We start from the raw sequence: 17707 nt of genomic DNA on the forward strand, positions 1-17707 counted from the left end.
AAGGAAGGAGGCAGAGGGAGGGAGAGGGAGAGGGAGGGAGGGAGGGAAAGAAAGGGAGAGAAAGGGAGGGAGGAGAGGAGAGGGAGGGAGAGAGAGGGAGGGAGAGGAAGAGAGGGGAGGGAGGGAGACGGAGAGAATATGTATATATGTGGTTGTCCTTACTGGACTTTTAGTAAAGAACGTTTAATGAAATATTTTGATTTTTTTTTAAGTGAGCACCTGTCCAGCCTAGATGAGTTCAAATCACCAGGACCAGATGAATTACACCCCAAGGTTCTCAAGGAACCTGAACTATATTTTTCAAAGATCCTGGAGCACTGGGGAACTACCAGAGGACTGGAAGAGAGCTGATGTAGTTCCCATCTTCAAAAAAGGGAAAAAAAATAGATCCAGGAAACTACAGACCTATCAGCCTGACCTCAATACCTGGGAAGATTCTGGAAAAGATAATCAAACAACAAATCAGCGAACACCTTGATGCAAACAAAGTCATCTCTAAAAGTCAACATGGGTTTGTCAAAAACAGATCGTGCCAGACAAACCTTATTGCATTCTTTGACCAAGTGACAAAACTAGTGGACCAGAGGAAAGCTGTAGATATAATTTACTTGGATTTCAGTAAGGCATTTGATAAAGTAGATCACAACCTACTACTTGATAAGATAGAAAAATGTGGGTTAGATAGCATCACCACCAGATGGATTCGTAGCTGGCTGACAGGCCGTACTCAGCGTGTGGTCCTCAATGGAACTGCATCTACATGGAAGGAAGTGTGTAGTGGGGTGCCCCAGGGCTCTGTTCTGGGCCCAGTGCTCTTCAACATCTTCATCAACGATTTGGATGAGGGGATAGATGGGGAACTCATCAAATTTGCAGATGACATCAAGCTGGCAGGAATAGCCAATACTCCAGAAGATAGGCTTAAGATACAGGAGGATCTGGACAGACTCGAACACTGGGCACTATCTAACAAAATGAAATTCAATTGTGAAAAAAGTAAGATTCTGCATTTAGGCAGGAAAAACCAAATGCACAGGTATAGTATAGCTGGTACCTTGCTCGATAGTAGTAACTGTGAGAGGGATCTCGGAGTCCTAGTGGACAATCACTTAAATATGAGCCAGCAGTGTGCTGCAGCTGCCAAAAAAGCCAACACAGTACTAGGCTGCATTAACAGAGGGATAGAATCAAGATCACGTGAAGTACTAATACCACTTTACAATGCCTTGGTAAGGCCACACCTGGAATACTGCATCCAGTTTTGGTCACCACGATGTAAAAAAAGATGTCGAGACTCTAGAAAGAGTACAGAGAAGAGCAACAAAGATGATTGGGGGACTGGAGGCTAAAACATATCGGGAACGGTTGCTGGAATTGGGTATGTATAGTTTAATGAAGAGAAGGGTGAGGGGTGACATGATAGCAGTGTTCCAATATCTCAGGGGCTGCCACAAAGAAGAGGGAGTCAAGCTGTTCTCCAGAGCACCTGAGAGCAGGACAAGAAGCAATGGATGGAAACTAGTCAAGGAGCGAAGCAACCTAGAACTAAGGAGAAACTTCTTGACAGTTAGAACAATTAACCAGTGGAACAACCTGCCTCCAGAAGTGGTGAATGCTCCAACACTGGAAGTTTTTAAGAAGAGACTGGACAGCCATTTGCCTGAAATGGTATAGGGTTTCCTGCCTTAGCAGGGGGTTGGACTAGATGACCTCCAAGGTCCCTTCCAACTTCTTCTTCTTCTTCTTCTTCTTCTTCTTCTTCTTCTTATTATTATTATTATTATTAATAATAATAATTATTATTATTATTATTAAAGAGATGAGGTATGGTGATAATTATGCTGTATTCAAAGATGGTAGATAACCTACCAAAATTGTTTTTACCTTTTGGGATGAAGGAGAAAGGTTTTTCCCTCTTTCTCCTGTCCTTTTCTTTTTTTCCCCTGCATTTTTTTTCGTTTCTGTTTTTCTATTTGTAGTTTTTATAGTTTGCACTGGCTTTTTATTTCATAAATACAAGGAGGATTCAAATAGATATTGAGCATTTTATTTGAAAGTAATCATCGACCCAGCATCTTTTTTCTGGCATTGAAAATGTTTTTGTTGCATGAACAAAAATTTGTTTTCTTTGTAGCAGTTCATTGATTTCATAAATGCAACACACTATAGTTTTTTTTATACATAGCATAAAGGTAAAAAATGATAGATGCAGTGTTATCTTCATTTTAGATGTCAAAAGCGTTTTGTGGCTCCCAGTGTTTTCTCTTCTGTGGGAAATGGATCCAAGTGGCTCTTTGAGTGTTTAAGGTTGCCAACCCCTGCACTAGGCGAAGAGGCTATACTGAGGGTTATGCTGCAGTTCCCATCTCCAAGAAAACTTCATCTGGTGGATATTTTCTGATTTGGCTCCCCCCTTCTGAAATGTCATTACCCTTGAAGTGAGGTTATTTCCATCTTTATTAGACTTCCAGAAAGCCCTTAAAACATGTTTTTTCCCCCCATCAACCTTGAGAATCCAATGGGGAGCCTGTAAGGTAGTTGTATGAAATTAAGTGGATGTTGCTCTCTTTCAGTTTTGAGTTTTTAGGTTTCAGTTCTTTTATTCCATTTTAAAGTTCCCCCTGTCCAGTCGTGACCGACTCAAGGGGGCAGTGCTCATCTCTTATCTCAGACTAGAGAGCCTGCGTTGTTTGAGAGACATTTCTGTCATCATGTCAGCTGCATGAAAATAAGGAACACAGTAACCTTCCTGCTAAAGTAGTATCTATTTATCTACTTACATTTGCATGCTTCTGAACTACTAGACTGGCAGGAGCTAGCTGGCAAATAACGGGAATTCACCCTGTCGTGTGATGCTTAGTTCTTGAAGCTGTCAACTTTTTCGCTGATAAACTCAGCATCTTTAACTGCTGAGCCACCTTTTTATTTCACTTATATTTGTTTTTAAGATTATTACATAGTTTTTAACTGTTGTCATGCTGTGTATATTGCTTGGAGACATGTTTTTTTTTGTGTGTGTGAAACAGCGGCTATATAAATATGCTAAATAAAAATAAATAATTGATAAATGCATTTTGTTATACCGCATGAAATAAATAAATAAATAGGAAAGTAGAATGTAAGAGTAAAATACTTAATGTAAGAGAAGTATATGGTAGTAAACTCAAAGCAAGAAATGAAGGAAAATGAAAGAGAAATAAACACGCTTTAGTGATTGTGAAACTAATAAAATGAAGAAAGTTTCCATAGATCTGAACGGGGTGAGCTCCTGTTACTCTGAATCTGTTCTTGTGGATCAGAGCAGGGAAGTAATGGGTATAAATTCAATTGTAAGTAAAAGGACTAAATTGCATTTTAAAGAGCATAAGCTGATCCTATCTAGATATTTATATTTTTGTTTATGAAAGAAGAAATTCATATGTTGTTGACAGTTACATGCAAGTAATAATAACAAAAGAACCAGAATGCCTATGTGGGAAAAATGTGCAATATTGGGAATGTGATCTAGGGGAAAATATTGTGGTAGATGACACAGATGGTTCCAAACCAGGTAAGATAATACAGCAAAAGTAACTGAGCCATTCAGATAACCAAGGACGAATAAGAAAGTGACTGTTTAATATCTGATTTGAAACAAGTCTAAGTTTCAAATCCTTTGAAGCAAGGGTTTTTAAAAGAAGTAAGTACTTTCATATGGGCAAGTGGCAAATGAATGAATATAAAACAATTGGAAGAAAGATATAAGGATGGAGAGACTCGGAATATGAGACAGATTGTTTTTGTAGTGTGAAGAATAATAAAGAGGCATGGAAGTCATGAAAAGTAATAAAAGACTTAAGTGTGAAGCTAGAATATTTCCAGGGTAATGCAATTGTTATACGGAAAAAATAGACAAGAATGTTCCATTGGAATGAATGGGAAATGGATGTAAGAAAATGTGAAAGTTGCTTCCAATTAAATAAAGATAATATTTTACAGTGTCATGAAGAACGTGTAGTTAGGCTGATAGTAAATGTAAAAAAGATATTTTGGTGGACTAATTTATAATCTCTCACGTAAGAAAACGCTGGGGGAAAAAAAAGAGAATTCATAATATGGTTTGCCCTGAAAAGGGATTTTGATGGTTATCATGCGTGTTTGCAAAGGATTCACGGGTCGGGGAAAGGGAGGCATGTGGAGGCATGCTAATGACCAAACCCTCATATCAGTGGTACAATGATTTTGTCGTATCAGTGGTACAATCATTTTGACGTCATCTTGGCTTGTTAAAGTTACCGGTGCGTGCAGCATGTAGGTGTATTCAAACACAGAGCCAGAGAGGTAAGAGCCGTAGAAAGGCGAGGTGCCAATACGTGGAGACAAGAAAGGATGCGACCTATTAAAAATGCCGAGCACTGACTTAAGTAACTACAAAGATTCAGCAAACGGAGGAGTAAGCCCGGTGGAAGAAGAACTGCCGGGGCTGCCTCTTCAGAGGGAAGGAAGAACGCCCGCCTCGCCTCCCCTACCCAACGCCGCCTGCTGCCACGCTCTAGGGTTGGGTTACCTATAGCCCACACGTACGTCGGGCGCTTCCTCCCCTTCCAATTTTTTTTTTCGCGACAAGTGACACCCTCTTGCGGCGGGGGGGGGACGCACGTTGAGGGGCGGCGACGGCGCCCGCAAGACAGCGCGAAAAGAGACGAAGCCGCGCTTGAAAGGCGGCCGGCGCGCGGCAGCATCCGGAGCTTGCGCGAGGGGCATCTGGAAAGCCGGCGCGCGAGCGCGGGAGAAATTCCGGCGCGGCGCGGCGCGAAAGCAGGTGCTGCTCGCCCGCCTGCCCGCTCGCTCGCTCGCTCGCTGACTGGCTGGCTCTCCCGCTCGCTCGCGGGTTTGGAGGAGCTGGCGCGGCGCACTCCCGTCTCCGCCTCCGCTCGCCCTCCCTGCCGTCCCCCTCCCTCGTATCTGCCAACGCTGCACTGCTGAGGGCTCCAGAAGAGACGGCGGGCGCCGCGGGAAGAGCCGCGAGGATTATAAGCTCGGCGCTGCCCTTTGCGAAAGGAAAGCCACGGAGACCGAGACCAGCCCCAGCCGGAGGAGAGCAGGTGGGCGGCGGGAAAGGAGCAGAAGGGCAGGCGGAGGCGGCTGGGGAAGGCAAACTTTTCTTTTTTTTTCCCCCCCGAGGGGGCGACCCCTAGTGGGGACGCTGTCCGACCCGTGTTGCCTTTTGCGTCCCGGGAGGAGCGAGCCCCGTGCTCGCCGCCTTCTGGGTGAGTTGCGTTGGCTGAGGGAGGGAAGTCTTAAGGTGAGGTGGTGGGCAGTACGTTTTCATCACATTCTCTTTGGTTTTCTGTAAACTTTGAAAGTAAAGTTTTTTTGGGGGTGGGTGGGGAGGAGGGGCTTTTCATATTTGTTCTAACTTAATTGTTTGCCCTATTTTGGGGCTGCCAGCCAGTCGTTGGGAATTCTGAATGGGCGCGAACTGCGAAACGTTTTCCCTCCCGACCTTAATGCGACTGACACGTACTGTACAGGGGCAAACCCGTATCTTTAAAGCTGCGAATGAGCTCAAGTTTTCTCAGCGCTGCATCCTTTGTTGTTTTTTTAAAAAATCTTATTTTTAAGATGACCTGAGAATGCGTTATATGCCTCGAAACGAGCGAACCGTTTTTGAGTCCTTTCTCTCCCCCTCCCTCCTCCTCTGACTTCCGAAGCTCGCTTTTTAATATTGCCATGGGAAAATGAAGGCTATCTGTTCCGTTCAGCAAGAAGGAAAAGACTGCAAGAGTGGTTCTTGGGGGCACCATCCAGAATACAGCATCACAATATCTGCTCTGGCTTTCTTTTCTCTCTCCCCGCCCCCCCCCCCCCGCCCCCCTTATCTTGTCCTCACTTCATCAGGTCAGAATAAATACCTGCAAAAAACCAGATTCACCAAAGCTTTATATTGCCTTGAAGGTACAGTAGGAAGAGTACAGAATAATGAGTCATATAAGAATGCCAAGCTTATATATAAGTCCAAATAATGAGTCATATAAGAATGTCAGGTATCATGGGCATATGAAAATTGTAAAGTACAATGGCGTTTTATCACTGAATGCAGTAATAGTAAATCCCATTGAAGCCCCATGAGGTTGAGGTGATACTTTTTACACAAACGTATGGAAGAGTGCAACTAATTCTATCATACTGAGGCATAAAATTTGGGAGACTTTATCATTGGAGCTCATCAGGGGGCTGAAATGCTACCCTGTTGTCAACAATGAAGTCAGAATGTTATACATTTGAAGTGGAACTCTTTTACAGGGCACATTATCCTTACTCTTGTAAAAAATGGCTGGAGTAGAGGGAAACTTAGTTAACCTGAAACCATAATGTACAAGGAGAATGTAACAACATGATGAAGCTTGGTCATCTCTTGTTGCATTATCAGTTTAATCTCACCTAGATTTTAACATCACCTAAAACTAAATATTAACTCTGGGAGAATTCTCTCTTCAAGTGTTTTTATTTTATCTGGAATTAGAAGTGAGAACTGTCCTTAACCAATAGCATCTCCTATGCCTAAGAAATGCTATATTTTAAAACTTTAAAAGTGATTTATAAGGGAATAATAGATCTCTCATGAATTTTTTTTAATCTTTGTGATAAATAACAAGGTTGCATTATCAAATATATTTTCTAAAAAACTTTTTTTAAAAATATACTTCCCTATATCCCATTTTTGATAGCATCAGTTGTACAGGAGGGAAATGTTGCTCTGCTTGTATTCATTTTTAATGCTAGATTACAGAATGAATCTCTCTTTTTGCTTTAGTTTGATTAATGCTTTTCATGAACTGTGACTTTATTTTGTTGAATACTGCTGGGAAGAGTTTTTAAAACACTTGTCAACAAGGCAACTTGAGAGTAAATTAACTTTGTTTTGTGTTTTGCCAGCTTTGGACAGGAATCACCAATAACATATTTGCTTCAGTAGTTTAGTATTTTTTTCATTCATTGCACAGTTTGTTAACAGTTTGTACAGTTTTCAGATGAATAGCTCCAGTTATAATGTTCAGGAATCTTCCTCTGGAGTTTATAGCTTGAGTCTTCAGTGTATCCAGCAAGGCATACTTTTTAAAAAAGCCTTCTTAGGCTGTTTTTTAAAAAACAACAACACAGTTTTATCTGTTTGCTCATTTTTCTGCTGGATTGTTTTGCACAGTGCTACATTGAATTCTATATTTTGTTGCAATGGTAGATTAATTAGCATTACTATGGATATTTTTTTAAAAAAATTACATTTGATAGAGTGGCTATGAATAATTCATGCTTTCCTGGACTGGATCACAGTTGACTTTCTATGGCATTTTTGTTCCAATTTTTATTTAAATATATGAGGACAAGGTCCATTCAAAAGAGTTTATTTCTGGTTACCAAGCTTACCTCTATATGTACAGAATGACTTTAATCTCTATGCTGTTACTTGGGGGTAACGTCTGCTTAATTGTATATCACTGTATTAAGAGTATATAGGTTTGCACTATTGTAAATATTTTCCAATCGAATTGAGTATAGTTACAGCAACATTCCATCCTAATTTCTTCCTAAATTAGCAGATCCTGTTTTATATGCTGATAGTCCCAAATATAGTCTTTAACAACAGTAAAGAATTTCTGATTGGTAGCTTGCTTTGTTTGCATCCATGCAAAAAATACAAATGGAGTGGACCAGAATTCTGACTGTTCATATGGAAATTTTTCAGCTAGAAAATCCTCCATGCATTCCCATGCATTCATGTAGACTTTCAAATTGTATATGTGATAATAACATTCCAAAGTTTCATTGATAGATGGATGGTTATATAAGCCTATTTAATAAATACCTGTATTATACTATTCTGAAGATTGTGATCCAGGTTTTATAGGCACTTTGGAAAGTTGTTGACTGACATCATTGCACACAGTTTCCATATAAGAATTGTCTAAAATCATTACAAGAATTGTTTCAAGAAGTAAGAATTTCTAACAAATGTTCAATCTATTTTTATCACACTGCAAATAACATTTGTGGGTTGCCTGCAAATAGGTGTGGAAATATATTCTAAAGAAAGCTTGGCTTCAAAATCATTAAAAAATAAGCTTTAAAAATAGTGCTTGATAGGAACTGAAGCTAGAATATTAACTCTTAACCTGCTGGCAAACAATCATTGAAAAAAATGTTATTTTCTTAAAATTGGGACACAACTAGGCTTTGTAGTTTTTCAAAGTACAAAGAAAGTGATTTAGGAAGACAAAGACTTTTTGGTATTTTCAGGTCTGTTTCCAAATGATTCTCAGAGTATACTTCCTATTTAGAAATACATAAGGCTTTAAAAATTGCAACTTCTGGATACTTGAAGTTAGCATTGAGATTTGATAGGATACAGACTACATCTTGTGATTCTGTAGAACTGGGGACATTTCTGTGTGGGGAACAAAGTGAGTGGCATATAGCAATTGTATTTAGACTTATAAACTGCTTCCCAGTGCTTTACAGCCCTCTCTAAGTGGTTTACAGGGTCAGCCTCTTGCCCCCAACAATCTGGCTCCTCATTTTACCGACCGATATAAGTCTTGCCACTCCCTCCACTGGTTCTGGAGCATCAGAAAACTATTTAGAACAGATTGTGAGGCATGTTCAAGATTAAAGGAAAAGAGATAAAGTTTTGATGAAGACAATGAGATTTCACTTGGCTTTGATTTTTTTCAAGCTGTAGTAGGTTGAAAAATCATAATTACATTGTCTTCCTTTCCCCAAAACAACAAAAAAAGGGTTGAATTCTTCTACCAAAATATGCATAATGAAATCTATTTCTGAATCCCATGGGATTGAGGCTGAATAGAATTTGGAATAGTCCATTAAATGCTCTTTAATATTCCTCTTGTTAGTATTACCTCATTTTTTATATAAATTGGATTGCTTTTCTATACATAAAATCTTTGTGGAATAGAATTATCAGATAAATCTGGCTGTAGATTAATTTATGGAAAATTAATTCTCAGCTACATTTACATTGGAGTTTTGAAAAATACTATGGAACTTCTTGATCTTTTTTATGTTACTCTGAAATATATGAAGAAAACAAGTATCAATACATAGTTGTAAACATCAGTAATCCACATTGTTTTGCGTGCATTAATTTAATTTCTATGTATTTTTATCTAGTTATTCTGCTTTGTTTGCATGAAATAAGTGTATCAGCATTATATGCATGATTATGTAACTTACTGCCTACTGGGAAAACTAATTTTTTGTCTGCTAATGTCTAAAAAATTACTGAGTTACCTAACAGTTACATATAGATTACCTCTATATGTTTTCTGTCTGAAAAAAAATAAATACATATCTATCTGTCTGTCTACTTTTCCACCCATCCATCCATCCTCTATCATCTATCTATGCAACATCACTGACAAGAGCACATTTTCATATCACTTCCTCCCCATAGCAACCATCCAGTGCTCAAAAACTTACGCAGAAAATTGGAAATAATTGTTGAATGCAATATGCTATAGTTCAGATGGGAACTAGGGGCAGGGCACCTTCTTTGATGGTACATAAATTTTAATAATAGGTGGAATTGTACATTTCTATTTTGTTTTGTTTTGTTTAGCCCATCTTTTGTCAGAAATATTCTTACCTAATTTAATTCATTTTCATACTGACATTTTTCTCTTCTAGCACTAGCCATTCCTCTTTGATTGTAGAATTTGTAGAATTAATAAGCATTCCTCTTTATCCAAGTCATTCATAAAACTATTAAAATGTATCATGGCATCCTATTTAATACCACACTTTAACGTGAGGAGAAACTCAATCTCCTCAGTGCTTTTCCTGTTCCCACAATTCAGAAAATATGGCCACTGTGTCCTGGAATTTAGTCCAAGGAGTTATATAAAGTTTTGAGTATCATAGTTCTATCAAAGGAGAAATGGAAATACTTTGACGAAAGGTGAAATGCAATACAACAATTTGGAGGATTAAAATAGATTTTCCAAAAGAAAAAAAGTCTAGGGGCAAGCCACTTAATATAACCTCAGTATCAAAGGACTAATAGTGAATTTAGATGTAGATGCTAAGTTTCTAATAATAGAGATCAATTACTAAATCAGATTTTGGAGGCATAAGAGAATTTGTATTGCTCTGTTCATGTGTGTAATTTAAAACACCAGAAATATATGGCAGATACAGCTGAGCACAGCACATTTTTCCTTAGTATATGTAGGAAGTATTCTCTAGTTGTAGGCTCTTACAAAAAAAATATATATACTCTTGTATTTTGAGTGAACAGAATATTGTTCGAATGGCACTTTTATATACTTTAAAGGATAAAATGCTTCATAGAACTTTAAGTGTTATTGAAAATTTCCTGGACTTTATTATCTCTATGTAGGCACCTAGAGTCTGTGCATATATGTTCTAAAACAAATTGCTAAATGATATATTAAAGTGCAAGGATGAAATGGAAAGCTTTTGAAATTTAGTGGTTCAAAGAGTTGGTTCATGGATATTAGGGCAACTTAAGCAGTTCCTTAATGAAAAGCGGAACCTTTGGCATTAACATAAAGAAACAAATCAGTGCTTCCTAACAATAACACTTGATGGCACTCTCTGCAACAGTATCCCTTGTTTAACAAATAATAGAGGGTCTCTAGTGTGTGAAGAGTTAGCATATGGTAGTAACTGATGATGGGATATAGTGACATATTTACTTTTATCCTGCCTGTATTATTCTTTTATAAATAAATCAAGATAATAGATTCCTTTTTTTATTAAAAAAAAGCATTGATTGAGAAGTAATTTCAAATACGAGATTTTGTGCCCTGTTATTTTTTATGGGACTTCAGCTCTGTCTGATGTTTTCATTATGTATCTTTATATTTGTTATATTTTGTTTTTCAAAGGTTCCCTTAAGTAGTTTATAAAATAAATAATAAAATCAATATAAAACTGCCTACTACATACATACATAAACTCATGAAAAACATTTTAATTTAAAAAATAACATTCAAAATTTGAGAAGGTCTTGATTGTCATCCAAATGACAACAGAATAGATATTAAATTATTTTTCTCAAAAACATAATTCTGCAGATACTATCATTAGTGAAAGCTCTTTCCCTAGCATGTGAACAAAACTGTCCATCAGTTATTTAAGGCAGGAAGAGGTTGAGGTGAGAAATGTTTTAGGGTTAGGGTTATGTAGTTTTGGGATTGCACCCAAGGTATTGATTAGGATTGGTACTACCTTTGCTTTCTTTTACCATGTAAATATTAATAAATGCATACCATTTATTACCAATCTACTGTATTGGTAAATCAGTGAAGTGTTTAAGCAGTCTTCAGAGGTATCATCACATATAATGCAGTAAATCAATCAATCAATCAACCTGGTATATTAATAGAATAACCATAGTTCTAACCAAGCTGTCGTTTTCTGCTCGAAGCTGTGGCTAACCACAAGACTTACTACATAGAAGGCCTTGATTATTGATCTCTTGTTACAAAAATATGGAATCTTTTTTCTAAAAGAATGAAGACCAGAATGAATGCTGTCTTTCTCAGCAGACAAATATGTGTATTTTGGCCTACTGTCAGTTCATCTTCAGTTCCAAATAAATACTGTAAAAGCAAAGGTGGTACTAATAGTCATAGGCACCTTGGATGCAGTCCCAAAACAATTGGAACACCATTTGAACACCATTGGTATTGACAGATTCACCATCAGTCATAGAAAATGAAGAAGCTAAATAATAATAATAATAATAATAATAATAATAAAAAATTAAAATTAAAAAAACCCATGTCAACCATTAGTGCCAGTCAATTTGAATGTTCAGTTCACTGATGTTCATGTTTAATGAATAAAAGTTTTATAATAATAACAATAATAATTTTTACATCAAGAAACTGCAGCTTCCTGCAATAACTCCAGCAATGCTGCAAAATACTGTGCTACTTGGAACATCTTACATTTTAAGGAGGTACCTGGTTGATACCTAGGATGCTGACAGCAGCCCGTGTCAACCATCAACGCCAGTCAATTTTAATGTTCAGTTGACTGTGGTTCATGTCTAATGAATAAAAGATAAGAACAACAACAACAACAACAACAACAACAACAACAACAACAATAGTTGGAAGGGACCTTGGAAGTCTTCTAGTCTGATTCCCTGCTCAGGCAGGAAACCTTATATCATTTCAGAAAAATGGTTGTCCAGCGTCTTCTTAAAAACTTCCAGTGTTGGAGCATTCACAACTTCTGGAGGCAGGTTGTTCCACTGATTAATTGTTCTAACTGTCAGGAAGTTTCTCCTTAGTTCTAGGTTGCTTCTCTCCTTGACTAGTTTCCATCCATTGCTTCTTGTCCTGCTTTCAGGTGCTTTGGAGAATAGCTTGGCTCCCTCTTCTTTGTGGCAACCCCTGAGATATTGGAACACTGCTATCATGTCACTCCTAGTCCTTCTCTTCATTAAACTAGACAAACCCGATTCCAGCAACCATTCTTTATATATTTTAGCCTCCAGTCCCCTAATCATTTTTGTTGCTGTTTGTACTCTTTCTAGAGTCTCAACATCTTTTTTACATTGTGGTGACCAAAACTGGATGCAGTATTCCAGGTGTGGCCTTACCAAGGTGTTATAAAGTGGTATTAACACTTCACATGATCTTGATTCTATCCCTAATTGCTCTGAGACTTTAGAATTCAAACATATAGACACCTATTACATATTTACAGACTTATCAAGTCTGGATAATGGATGTGGCGGTATCTGGAGTCAGAATAGAAATGAAAGAAACGGAGAAGATCACAAAATACAAAGACAAATAGAAAAAGAATGACTGGCAGAAGCAAGCAAAGGTAGTCCCAATAACGATATTGGGATAAGGTAGTCCCAATAATAATATTGGGATTGCCTTGGGTGCAATTCCCAAACTACTGATATACCATTTGAACATCATTGGCATTGACAAATTCACCATCAGTCAATTGCAAAAGGTGGCTTTACTCAGAACAGCTTCCATCCTGCAATGATATATCTGTAACCAGGGCTTTTTTTCTCATAGAACGCTCAGAACGGAGTTCCATCACCTTTTTTGGATAGAACCCTGTAGGGTAGGCAAGGCAAGTTGTATGACTTGTGTGAGTTCTGGCACCTTTTTCTTTTACAAAAAAAGCACTGTCTGTAACATCATCAAACATCCAGATCTGCCTATCCCAGTCCTTAGAAAGGGCTCGATAGGTAGACAAAAATGCCAAATCTAGTCTGAACATCTGGCTGACTGTGCAAACATCCATACTAGTAATAGTAGCAGTACCGGTACTACTACTACTAGTACTACTAGTAGTAAGTAACATGCCAGACTTAACAATTGTGGATAAAAAAGACAAAAAATTCTGGATAGTAGACAAGGAAGTACCTGGACACATCAAAGTAGAATAAAGAGAATTGGAGAGGATAACAAAATAGAATGACCTGCAAATAGACCTGCAAATGACTGTGACAAAAGAAAGCAAAGGTAGTACCAATACTAATAGACCCTTTGGGTGCAATCCTACAATGACTGAAGCACCACTTGGACACCATTGGAATTAACAAAAATCATCAGTCAATTGCAAAAAGCAGCTTTACTTGGAACAGCTTACATCGTGCAACAATAAGTTTAATACCATTAAATTTCCACATCTGCCTATCCCAGATCCTTGGAGAGGATTTGATAGGTGGATAAAAATGCCAGATCCAGTCTACACAGCTGGCTAACTGCAATGAACCATAATTTAAAAAAAATCCCTAGGAATGTTATTGATAACCTAGTTCCACATATTCAGATGACTTCTTTCAGCACTTGTATGTAAAATATTTAAAAAAAGTAATTTAAAAGAGAATTCTATAGTACCTAATGATATAAAATGCTATGGATTCAATTTAAGTTCTCTTCCCAAACTCCACTTTAAGCGTGGAGAGTTTTTCCAAAACAGAAATCATGTAGAATTTGTCACTCATATTTTCCTCTCTTCCTGCCTTTCACTTGCAATAAAGTTATTTTGTATGCTTATATTCATTAGAATGAATATTAAAATTAATGTACTTGATGCAATATTTCAGCTTTCTTTTTTCATTAAGTGCACAGAGTTTATAGAACTACTGGAAACAGTTTCTAGCTCATAAAAATTCTAAAATGCAATTTGTGACTTGATATAGTAGCAAATATTCTGCACTGACATTTATTATACTGAATTATGCATTTAATATGAGTTTAGTAAATTATTCCCAGTTTTATATAATTGTGTTGGCTATTTATTATTAGATGACCAGTTTACTTATTTTATATTAATCAAATTTAATAAAATTGACAAAGTAACAAAATGCGGTAACAATGTTTAGTGCTTGAAAATGTAATCGTTCTGGATCTAAGGTTATCTTCAAACCTGATTATATTGATTTTTAAAATATATTTTATGTTTTGCTTTTTCATTACAGTTTGTAATACAAGGGCATTTTTTCTCTGCTTCATTTCATAAATTGGTAATCTTGGTTGCAGAATCAAAATTCACTGTGTTTGAGTTGGGCAGCTATATAAATTTGTTTAATAAATGAATAAATAAATAGTAAAAGTAAATAATTTTTGTGCTGTCCCACGGGGAAACATCAGCTTCTTCCCTTATCCCACTGGGTCAGCATTCTATACCAAATGCTGATGTTTTTAGAAAATGAGACCTATACAAGTGAAATTATCTCTAAAGTCAAGTGAGTTTAAATTATTTTTTTAAAAAATTCAACTATATGCTTATAAAATGTACATAAGACATAATAAATAAATACAGTTCCTAAGCTATGGTATTTATGAATTTGAACATTAACCCCACACATTTTAATTATTAATAAGTTAATTGGATTCTGTATCATGAGCTTCTGAGGTTAGTAGCCTAAAATTTCTTATAGTACGGTCTTGCTATCTATATTCTTGATTGCTACATCTTTTCCCTAGCCGAACTGAATGAGAGATTTAGGGTTCTCAAACCCTGTGTTACTTTTTGGTAAATTAATAGAAAACAATGAAATAAATTCTATAGTACAATTGCTTGGTTCTGTAGATTTGAGTGTGTAGCTAGAGAAATCATCTATTTTCCTCCTCCTTTGGGGAGCTTGATTTATCTCACAAGACATAAATAAAATCAATCTTTACTTTAAATATGAAAAGACAAAATTAAATGAAATTCCTTTGGGGCTTTAAGTATTTACAAGCAGATATTTATTGGCAAAGGGGATAAAAATAACAGTTGTTCAAATCTTAGAAAGTAACTTAAAAGAACCTTCTGTTGAAGAAAACATAAGGTACTGTGCAAACAACAAAATTATGCTAATCTCCTTATTTAGAGGTATCTGCAGTAAAGAGGTTCTACGTTGCAGAAAATGCACATGTACTAAGCTTGTACAGATAACATTAATACTAACAATATTAGTCTATAATACAAAAAAAGAACTCCTGTAAAATTAATTTTAAACAATGTTTCTAAATATTTTATCAGTCATTTAAACCAGGGATCCCCAACACCCAGGCCATGGCCCACTACTGGCCCTTGGGCCATTCGGAACTGGGCTGCAGAAGTGGTGGGTGAACATGTGCTTGTGTGCATATCCCCACTTGTCTGAGCAGCTCACAACCACATGCGTGTGTGCTCCATTTGCAAGAGCAGTGAGTGTACATGCCTACGTGTTTGCCCACCGCTAACACGGAACCATCCCCTTTCTCCACACACACACCTGTTTGCAAAGGCAGAAAGATTGGGTAATTCCATTTTTTCCTCTGTTTCAGATGTTCCTGTACTTTTCCAGATATCTGAAAGATTCTAGTCTAGGTTGCTGGGGAGAGGGAACAAATCTAACTTCTCAAAGTTGGCTTCTAGTTTCTGCCTCTCTTTTAAATCACATTTTTTTTCTGATCAGCTGAAAGAGATGGTTGGACATTAATCTCCTTGCCTATATGATCTCAGTTGGTCTGTAGTCTTATTGAAATGTAATTTTGATAGCTGTGAGTGAATGTGGAGTGGAGGCTTGGTTGCCAATTCACTAATTCAGTGATAAGAATTTTCTGTCTTTTGTCCTTTTCACACTGGTTTTTTTTTTGGGGGGGGGCAATTATTTTACCCTGATTAACTGGATTTTGAACAAGTTAAATTTGAACAAGTTAAATAGCCCAGTTGAATATAAACAGATTCCTTGTGGTCATGATTTACAATAAATTATATACATTTACTCATTCTTCATTGTTTGTATTTCAATATTGTTTGAAATTTCTTTTTTATATATTTTTATTGAAACTTTTTAAAAAGAAGATAAAAATTAATATAAACTAATATAAACTAAGAAGAAAGGAAATACCAATCTCAACCTCTGGCTAAAATTGCATTTAACCATGATAATACTAAAAGAGACAGAGGGGCTAATTCCAGCTGCCTTATGAAGAAATGCATACAAAAGTCAGAATAGAAAAGACAGCAACAGATAACAAATGCCACCTCTGCAAAGAAGCTGAAGAAACAGTGAACTACCTCGTTAGCTGATGCAAGAAGTTCACATAGATTGATTACAAACAACAGCATGACAAACAATGGGTGCATTAGAACAGGGGTTCTCAACCTTGGCAACTTTAAGACTTGTGGACTTCAACTCCCAGAATTCCTCAGCCAGCAAAGCTGGAGTTGAAATCCACAACTCAGTTGCCAAGGTTGGAGACCCCTGCATTAGAATATCTGCAAGAAATACCTCATGCCTGCAAGCAACAACTAATGGAACTGCAACATAGCAATAGACAATGAAAAAGCTAAAGTCTTCTAAGACGTTAGAATTCAAACAGACAAGCACCTGCCATATAACACACTTGTCAATAAGAAAGACAAAAAAAAATCTGGATAGTGGATATGGCAGTACCTGGAGACAGCAGAATAGATGAGAAAGAACTGAACAACAACAAAAAAATAACACAAATAGAAATAAATCAACTAAAGCAAATAATCAAAGATAATACCATTAGGTCCTATTACTATTTCCCAAAGCATCTGGAAAACCACTTCAACCCTGAATACTGTTGGCATTGACAAAATCACCATCAGTCAATTGGAAAAGGCAGCTTTACTTGGAACAGCATACATCCTGAAACAATTAGGAATTAACACTATCAAACATGAACATCTGCCTATCCCAAGTTCTTGGAAAGGACACAGTAAGTGAATAAAAATGCCAAGCCAGTCTATTCACCTGGTTGACTGTGACAAACCATAATAATAAAGATTTATTAATCATTTATCCGGATCATTAATATGTTTAACAACTGTATGGAGCCACTGGATGAAGTCAACTCTCATTAATATGCAGAACATATGGTACATCTAAAACCAGGCTGCTCAGGTGACACTATTAATGCCTAGAGCAGGGGTGTCAAACTGCTGGCCCACGGACCATATGCATCATGCCAAAATGGTGCCCATCCGATTGCTGGTAATTGGAAAAGTGTTACGATACATCGCGAGACGTCATGTGACATTGTGAGTTTGACACCCATGGCCTAGAGGCTGGTTATGGATGATGAGGAAAAGACTGTGGTTGGATTCGTTGGAGGTGGGATTTTTTTTCATTTTCAATGCAGTTGTTTTTTCTTTCCTATTTGAGATATTGTGCACCTGTTTCTAGACTTACAACTAC

The sequence above is a fragment of the Vipera berus genome (genome assembly GCF_964194415.1).
Source record: "Vipera berus genome assembly, chromosome: 2".
NCBI lineage: Eukaryota > Metazoa > Chordata > Lepidosauria > Squamata > Viperidae > Vipera > Vipera berus.